This window comes from Schistocerca cancellata, chromosome 4 (genome assembly GCF_023864275.1).
Source record: "Schistocerca cancellata isolate TAMUIC-IGC-003103 chromosome 4, iqSchCanc2.1, whole genome shotgun sequence".
Lineage (NCBI taxonomy): Eukaryota > Metazoa > Arthropoda > Insecta > Orthoptera > Acrididae > Schistocerca > Schistocerca cancellata.
In genome coordinates this window covers 417,103,151-417,112,783 of record NC_064629.1, presented here as the reverse complement: position 1 = coordinate 417,112,783, position 9,633 = coordinate 417,103,151, and positions in this window count along the sequence as shown.

Sequence of the window (9,633 nt, the reverse complement as noted above, 5' to 3'; positions counted from 1 at the left end):
CACTGAAATCCAGGAAAATCGGAAACAAACACACAAACTCATGGGTAACAAAAGGGATAAGGATTTCCAGCCAAAAAAAGCGTGACTTAAAAAATCACATGAAACACCATGACGTCGATGATCAGTTTAGGTCATATTGTACGACCTATTTTGCAATCTACAGAAAAGTTATCCAACAAACAAAAAAATTATACAATGATAAATTTATAAAGGAATCTAACAATAAAATGAAAGGCTTGTGGACAGTTGTAAAAAATGAAACAAACAGTAAGCAGCAGGTTATAAACAAAACATTAAAACTAAACATAAATGATGAAGTCACATCAGGTCCCCAAAAAATAGTAAATGGTTATAATGGCTATTTTAGCAAAATAGCAGAAAACCTGATAAAGAACAACTGCTACAGACCAAATACTCACCACCAAACACTAATAGAAAGCATACCAGTACAGGCATCAATGTTTCTTCACAAAGTCTCCAATACTGAAGTACTTACAGCTATAAAAGGACTAAAGAATAAGTACTCCAGTGGTAGTGACAACATTCCTGATTTAATTGTAAAGAAATGTGGAGAATGCATTGTAAAACCCCTAACCTATATAATAAATGCATCCTTTACAAATGGAGTTTTCCCTGACCTACTAAAGACTTCTAAAATTACCCCACTTCACAAAAAGGGCTCTAAAAATGATGTAGCCAATTACAGGCCCATAGCACAACTCAGCTCATTCTCAAAAATATTTGAAAAATTATTTTACACCAGATTGGAAGACTTTACTAATAAACTATCCTTATTGACAAAACACCAGCATGGTTTTAGAAAGCAAAAGACAACTACCACAGCTATTTATGAGTATCTCAACAAAACCTTAAAAGTACTGGATAATAAGGAAATTACTACTGGTATCTTTTTAGATTTATCCAAAGCCTTTGATGTGATTAACCATACCATACTCCTTAAGAAGTTAGCAAATAAAGGTATAAGAGGAATTGCAAACAAATGGTTAGAATCTTACCTGTCAAACAGATTTCAAAAAGTTGAAATTAATTTTGAAAGAAAGAATACAACCACCCATCGATCTACTGTCCACTCGTCTGACACAATGCCCATTAGGTATGGTGTGCCACAACGCTCAATCCTGGGGCCCATACTGTTTCTGCTATACATTGATGATATAAGCACGAAGCTTGCTACAGGACATACCACACTATTTGCCGATGACACAAGTATACTAATAACAGGTACTGATACAGAGGACCTCAACCTAAAAATTAAACTGCTTATGTCGTCACTCAGCAAATGGTTCAACGAGAACAAACTGATTATAAACATACAGAAAACAGTGTACATCAACTTCAGACTCTCATCCCAAAAATGAGAAATGCCTGATGTGATTCTAAATAACCAAGAGCTTATGTGTGTAGACTCTGTCAAGTTTCATGGCATATAGCTTGAAGGAAATCTTAAGTGGGAGACACACACAAATTATATCTCAATAAAGCTCTCAACTGTGTGTGTTACATTTTAAGGATACTCAAAAAATCAGTCACAAAATCTGTTCTCATACATGTATATTACGCTTACTTCCATTCTACATTACAGTATGGAATCATATTTTGGAGGAACTCACCTGGAGGTAGATATATTTTCAAAATGCAAAAACAGGCAATATGCATAATATGTAATCTAAGACATAATGAATCATGCAGACAACATTTCAAAACAAATGGCATTATGACACTGTCCTGTGCTTACATTTATAATATTGTCTCATTTGTCAAGTCATACCTGTTAAACAATGACTGCACACTAAAATTCAATAGAGATATTCATAACTATGCAATAAGGCAGCAATCTGACCTACATATGATTCAGTCCAGAACTACCTGATACCAAAAAAATGTTTTAAATGTTGGGATACAAATGTATAATAATTTACCCAATGAAACCAAAGCAACAAAGAACCCAAGAGCCTTCTCACGTAAGTTAAAAAAATATCTCTTGGACCATTGTTTTTATGCAGTTGATCATTTTTTTGAAAGGGGTTAAAAATGTAAACAATATGAGAAATGTTCAATTAGGTCTGAAAATTATATACTGTGCATGTCTATGAAATATACTGGATTATTATATACTGTGCATGTCTATGAAATACACTGGACTACTTTACTATTACATTTGTATTGGCTGTTTGTATTTTACCATACAACATTTGTATTTACTGTTTTGTTAAAGATAGCTAACTTCCTCATTGCAAAATAATGTAAAATCAATTTATTAAATATTACTTGTAAATATGTTCCCTTGACCTGTCCAATATCGTATGTACAACCTTACAATTCTATGATTTGTATTAACTGCTTTGTTTAAGATAGATAATTTCCTTGCTACAAAATAATGTAGACATCAATTTGTAAAAATTTGTATTAACTGTTTTGTTTAAGATAGATAATGTCCTTGCTACAAAATAATGTAAAAATCAATTTGTAAAAATTACTTGTAAATAGCTCTCTTGACCTATCCAATATCATATTTTAACAGACCTCTTCTTATGATTTCCACAGTCTATAAGTAGTCCTACTCCTGTGTCCACATGGTGAATTCAGGCACTACAGGAGATTCAAATTTATAGTCCGAGGTCGTTAACAAGTACGAACAGTTTGGTACTTAACTCATATCGATGGCTGCGTTCTTGTCTTCGTGAAGTCTAGAGGTGATTCCACTGCGATGTTCCCGCGGTTTTCTTTGCGTTTGGATGAGACTAACTGGTTTGTAGGGCGATGTGGTATTTTGATTTTTAGAGAGCAAATGTTACATTAGTTTTGCACATCACTATTTAATTCGTTTATTCACATTTAACACTTCTACAATAATATGAAATAAGACATTGTTTTACACCACATCTGTATTACCACCTCTTCCAAAAGATCGACCCCCTTCCCGCCTGACCAAAGATAAACCGTCTCTTAGTTGTTAAATTCACAGTCAATGGCTATATTTACATAAAACATTACACGTAAAGAAATTACTGACATACATGATTTTACGTTCTGGTATAATACCCCCCCCCCCCCCACACACACACACACAAGTCCATGCATGGCATGCATGGGATTGTGTGTCACTATGGAATAAAATATATCTAATACACACATCATAATAAAATTTCCAGTTCCGAAAGTTAGTAATAAAATTGGTTTCCCCAGTGATCTTAGTTATATATATATATACTTTCCATGATATACAATTTGAAGGTTACATTGGCTGTATTGAGTAATAAGTGTAATGAGCTTATAACTAACAATAAAATATGGCACCTTATATTTAATTGATCATGGTAGCTGCAGAGCCGTGTTAAGATGGGTACATAATTATATAGTATATGTATAAACTCAAGTTTACTTCAATACTGACTTAATGCATCTTAGTTAAACTCACTCTTCTGATTGCAGGAAACATTGTCAGTGGTTTCTTTAGAATATATTAAGTGAACTGTGGAACGCAGGCATCTCTCACAATCTTTTAATATAAGTGCTTCAATAAAATACCTTATGGCATGGCTTGTGCCCAAAACAACCATTAAATCTAAAGAAATCATTATTCTAAAATAAACAGGTTCTTTTAACCACATACATAAAATAGACATAGTTCAAAATATTGTAATACTTATATACAATGTTAAATGGTTGTCTCTTAGGGAAAATTCATGTATACGTGATGAATGTAATCACATGGTGAATCCAGTGCAAATTCAATTATGTGTGATCAGCACTGTATTTTCAGAGTCAGATTGGTTTACATATTTATGATTGAATGTTTCCTTTATAATGAGGTACCTGAGACGTTCCATATATGATTGTGACTATCATTGCAGTATCCTCACATTGTACATCTATGTCAGCTTTATAGGTCAAATTATGACAAACTCTACACTTAAATTGTGTAAGCTTGTTAGTATTTATATATTAAGTTTACATCATTATTAAGCAGTGTTTCATTTTTGTTTACTCTCCTGTGCTCAAATAGCATATTACCATGAATAGAAATTATTGCAAATTGTGTAACAGGGTATGGGATGAATTCTTACCAGCTCTTCATTCACTTCAACATTAAATTATCTAAACTATTACAAAATATTCTCCCACAACATAAACTCCAAAATTAGTATCACATAACTTTCGATCCATCACAAGGGTTTCAAAAGTAACACACCAACATCTGTTTCCATAATGTTCTAAACCTCAATACATCCTTAATTTGCATAATTAAATTTCATGACTACTCACTATATTTTTGACACACTATAACATACCTGGTCTTTCAAAGCACACTCTCGTAATCTGACAAGTACCTCCAGTTTGCTTTATCCATTAAATAATGTTCCATCTGACATAACTTACAAATGACAAGGTTTTGTCTTCTTACACACAATCACTATTCATATCTTATTACTTTAAGAGTGCCCACATCATTAACTTTGGTTTCTGTTAAGAGACATTACTATGGCATTGTAGAATGGTTCGTAGTCCGACACACTGATCTCATACCAAATTTAAAGAATGGGTATATTAGAGAACAAAGAGAAATTAATACAGACATAATTCACATCAACACAAAATCTACTTCATACTTTTAGCTGACATAGTCCCACACTTTGACATGAAGTTTTCCTTGAATGACAAAACAATAAAGTGGTATAGTTGGGCCAGTCAACTAGTTCTTTCCGAGCAGCATTTTACTTATTAATGACTATTTTATGGGTCATGTTTGTAGAGTTTTAACTCTGTAACATTGTGCAGTCCAAATAACTTCTTGGATTTTGGGTAGATTAGCCTATAGGCATTAGGGTGAGGGTTTTCCTTGATTTCAAAGGGGCCTATATAGATGTCAAAAAATTTCTTTATTTCAGAACTCATCAATTTAGATTTTTCCTGTGTTTTTACTAAAACCAGATCTCCTGTCCTGAACTGTACTCCTTTACTTCTTGCATCATGTCTCCGTTTCCTTACCTCTCCTTGTCTTTTCATAGTGTTCCTAACAGCTGTCTCTCTTTCCTGGGGTGTCATAGTTTGACAAGGTGGGAAATCAACATTCTCAGAAATCAAATTTGCAGGTCGTCTATTAAACATTACTTCATAAGGTGAAAAACCAGTGGATGAATGCTGTAGGCTGTTCATTATATCCTCGAAGTCGGTAACATTTTCAATCCAATTAACATGATTTTTACTACAGTATGTTCTGCAGAGTCTTCCAATTTCCCTCATGTACCTTTCTGCTGGGTTACTTGATTGGTGAAAAACCAAAAACAAAATATGTTTTATTCCTGTATTGTCAATAAAATTTTTCCATAATTTAGATGTAAACTGTGACCCATTATCAGACATGATGGCCTGGGGTATACCAACATTTGTGAAATAATGCTTCGTCAGCTTGATGATAATTTGTTTACTGGTTGCTCTCTTTAATGTATACAATTTTATAAATTTAGAGAAAACGTCAACTATAATGAAGATGTAACTATACCCTCCCCTTGATCTTGGTAGTGGTCCATATAGATCAATAGCTGTCAATTCAAGGTTTTTATGTGGTAAAATGTTTTGCATCAATCCTTTAGAAGTCTGGTTACTCACTTTTACCCTCTGACAACGATCACAGGTTTCAAGTTTTTTCTTCACTCTCCTGCTGATACTATAGAAGTATACATTTTCCTGTATCTTCTGTATACATTTTGTTGCTCCGCAGTATCCGAAGCTATCATGTATGTAACTGATTAACGTGTCAATACATTACTCAGGCCAGCATAGTTTCCAATTATCTAAGTCAGGTCTAGGTCTCCTAAACAAAATCCCTTTTTGTACTTTATAATACTGATCTACCTTTTCTCCTCCCTTTTTCCCTATATAACTTTTGACCAACTTCCAATTTTCATCATGATTTTGGTTTCTACGAATATCATTACAGATTTTCAGTATTTCAGCTTCATCTTTTACACCCTTAAAGTACATAAGTTTGAACTCTTTCTCCTCTTTTCCATAAGTATTTTCAACATCTGCACCTACTGGTAGTCTGTAAAGGGCATCTTCAATAACATTATGTTTACCCTGAATAATTTGATCTCATAGTCAAACTGTTGAAGGAATAAAACCCACCTTGTTATACGGTCATGATAGAGTCTGCACTCCTGAATGTATGATAGAGCTTTATGGTCAGAGCAAACAATTACCTTGTGCCCTAACAGATAACTTTTAAACTTATTAAATGCCCAGTGGATGGCAAGTAGTTCCTTCTCTGTGACTGTATATGATTTTTCATACTTTTGTAAAACTCGGATAGCAAAAGCAATAGAATGGTGTTCTGATTTTCCTTCTACTTCTATGTTTTGAAACAAGTGTGCCCCTAAACCTGTCTCACTACTATCTGTCATTATACAGAATGGTAACAACATAACAGGTCTATACAACATCTGACTTTGGGACAGTTGTTGTTTTATTTCCACGAATGCATCCTGACATTCTTGTGTCCAATCCCAAACAGTATTCTTTTTTAGTAAGTTACATAAGCAGTTTGCATTTAAAGCTTGGGTACTAAGAAATTTTCTATAGAATCCAGTGAGACCAAAAAAGGACTTGAGTTGTTTTTTGTTCTTGGGAATAGGGAAGTTTACAATGGCCTCAAGTTTATCCTTATCAGGTAAGATTCCCTTTTCTGAAATATTATGCCCCAAAAATTACAGTTCATTAACTCCAAAACAACATTTTCCCAATTTTACAGTCATTCCCCCTTCCATCATTTTTGAACAGACTTGTCTCAGAAGGTTTAGATGATCTTCCCAGGTTTTTCCAGTTACAATAATGTCATCTACATATACTATTAATTTTGAAGACAATTCATCACCTAATACAAAATCCAGTGCTCTGATAAATTCAGCCACAGATACATTCAATCCAAAAGGGACAACACAATATTGGTAAGTTTTTCCACCATACAAAAAGGCAGTATACTTCCTAGAATCAAGTTCAAGTGGTATTTGGTAAAAACTAGATGTCAAGTCTAGGCTACTCATAAATTTTACATTATCAAATTTGTGCAGGAGTTCATCCATATTGTCAGGATGGTCATTTTCTCTAATCAAAAACTTGTTAAGGTGCCTAGAGTCAAGTACAAGTCTAACCCCACCATTTCTCTTAGACACAACTACTAATGGGTTGTTGTAAGCACTTCTACTTCTTTCTGTAATCCCCCAAGTTTCCATTTTTTGGATTTCCCTTTCTACATCTTTTTTCCTGGAGAATGGAATGCCATATGGTTTTAGGAAGAAAGGATGATGATCTCTGAGTTGAAGTCTGCACTGATAGTCTTTTACCTTCCCTGGTCTCTCACTGAATGTATCCTGAAATTCCCATAACACTTCTCTTAACTGATTTTTCTGACTTTCACTTAGATTTACAGCTTCCTTCAATTTGACTTCGACTAATTCTTCAAAATTTTGTTCATTTATAAGGTCAAAGGATGTGTTATCACTTATGGCTTGATTATCTACCTCGCTTACAACAGCTTTGATATGGTTGCAAGAATTATTACAGTTAAGGATGAACATTTCTGTTTTCAGAATACTATTTTTCTCAGGTTCAGTAATTATAACACACTTATCTTCCCAAGAGAAGCTTACACCCACTTTTAAGACCCAATCCATGCCAAAAATGATATTTTCTTCTAACCTTGGGACCACAAAGCAACCCTGCTCAAATTCCACATTTTCAATTCCAAACGTTAACAATACTTGACTCTTAAGTACCTTACTTTGCCTACCAGTGGCACCTCTGATTTTTACCCCTACAACTGGCATTTCTACAAAGTTCTTACCATCTCTAATTTTATCTCTAAATTTTTCTGATATTGCACATATGGGGCTTCCTGTATCAATAAGGCAGTGCCCTTCCCACTGATTTACTCTTATTTTAATGTATGGACAGCCTAATTCCTTTTCATCTGCCTTCCCCTCAGGGACTTCATATAATAAATCTTTTTCAATTTCTTTACAATTTCCATCTACTTCCTCCCTTTCAGTCTTCATCAGGTTTACCTGATTTTCAGATTCTAAGTTACTAGTGTCAAGTTTACACTTTGGCTGCACACAAAATATCTCCCTACTGTGTATGTACCTTTCACTCAGACTCTTTCTTTTACTCTCCCACCAGCATGGGCATAAAACTCTACTAATTATACTTAGATGATACCAAAACACTTTGCTACTACAACTCTCATTATACTGGTTCCACAGGATTTCTAAAAATTGGCTTCCTTTACTTTCAATAATATCACGCAAATCTAATTCTTTCACAATATTTTCACTTTTGTTATCACCACTTTGATTAACCATGAAATCATCAGGACAGACATGTAGCAATTGATTTTCAGCTGTCACTTCATTATTCTTATCATATTCCTTTGCTTCGTCACCACCACTATCATCAAGTTCCAACACTTCATTATTTATTTCAATAAAAACATTGTACTCACTTTCTGGTTTGCTTACCATACTTTCCACATAAAAAATACTAACATCATCACTACTATGGTATACTTTACTGCCAGTTTCATCTATTTCTCTCTGTTTCTCACTTTCTATGGTTGATTCTTTTTCCTGTTGCTTAGGTTTATCATCAGCTGATTCACTATTACCTTCTTGTGTGAACAACCCCCCCCCCCCCCAATTCTGAACTAAAACATTTATTACTCTCTTCATTATTAGCATTCTCTCCCCTTTTTGCCCAGCTGTAAAAATCATTTAACATCTCCTCATCCAGAATTGAGTCAAAACTTTCATCTCTCCTATGTTTATTTTGTGGTGGTCTACTGTGCCACATAGCATCCCAAAATTTTTTATCAAAATTTATATAATTCACTTGGTATTCCTGGTTTTTAACCTGTTTGTTAATGGTACAGTTATTTACACTACTGGGTTTTGTGTGAAAGTTAGTGGTCCTATTATGTTTAAATCTGTTCGCCCCGAAGCTGTGGACCCTCACTGAGGCGGTCCGGAGTTTTCCGGACGCCTACCTCTATTGTCACTCCTCCAATTTGTATTCATTCTGTTGTTACCTTCCCATCTGTTGTTCCTAGTTACACCATTGTTTTCCCAGTTACTCCCTCTCCCATTAGCATTGTACTCTCTTGTTCTATCATATTGGTGTTCATTCCAAAAATCTCTATCGTCCCTTCTAGGGTTCTCCCCACGGTAATCAGAATTCCACATCCTACTGTAATGGTTTCTGTTACTAAACTGTTGCACGTTTCTCTCCATTGCCCTGTCTAATTTGTCTATATATTTTAGAAACTGTTCTAAACAGTCATCAGGTCCATGCACTAATTCCCACTGTATTCTTTCAGGTAACCTTCTTTTAAGGGCATCAATTTGCGTCATTTCGTCGAAGGGTTTATCTAGATGCACCAATTTCCTAAGTTGATCCCTGCAAAAGACTTTCATTGAGTGGTTTCTGCCCCTGAAACTAGGCCCGTTTAAAATTTCACTTTTTATCCTACCCTGTTCAGTCTCAGACCAAAACTTATTTAAGAAACTCTTCTTAAAATCATCAAACGTTTTCCACTCATCAAAATATTGGTTTGCCCAA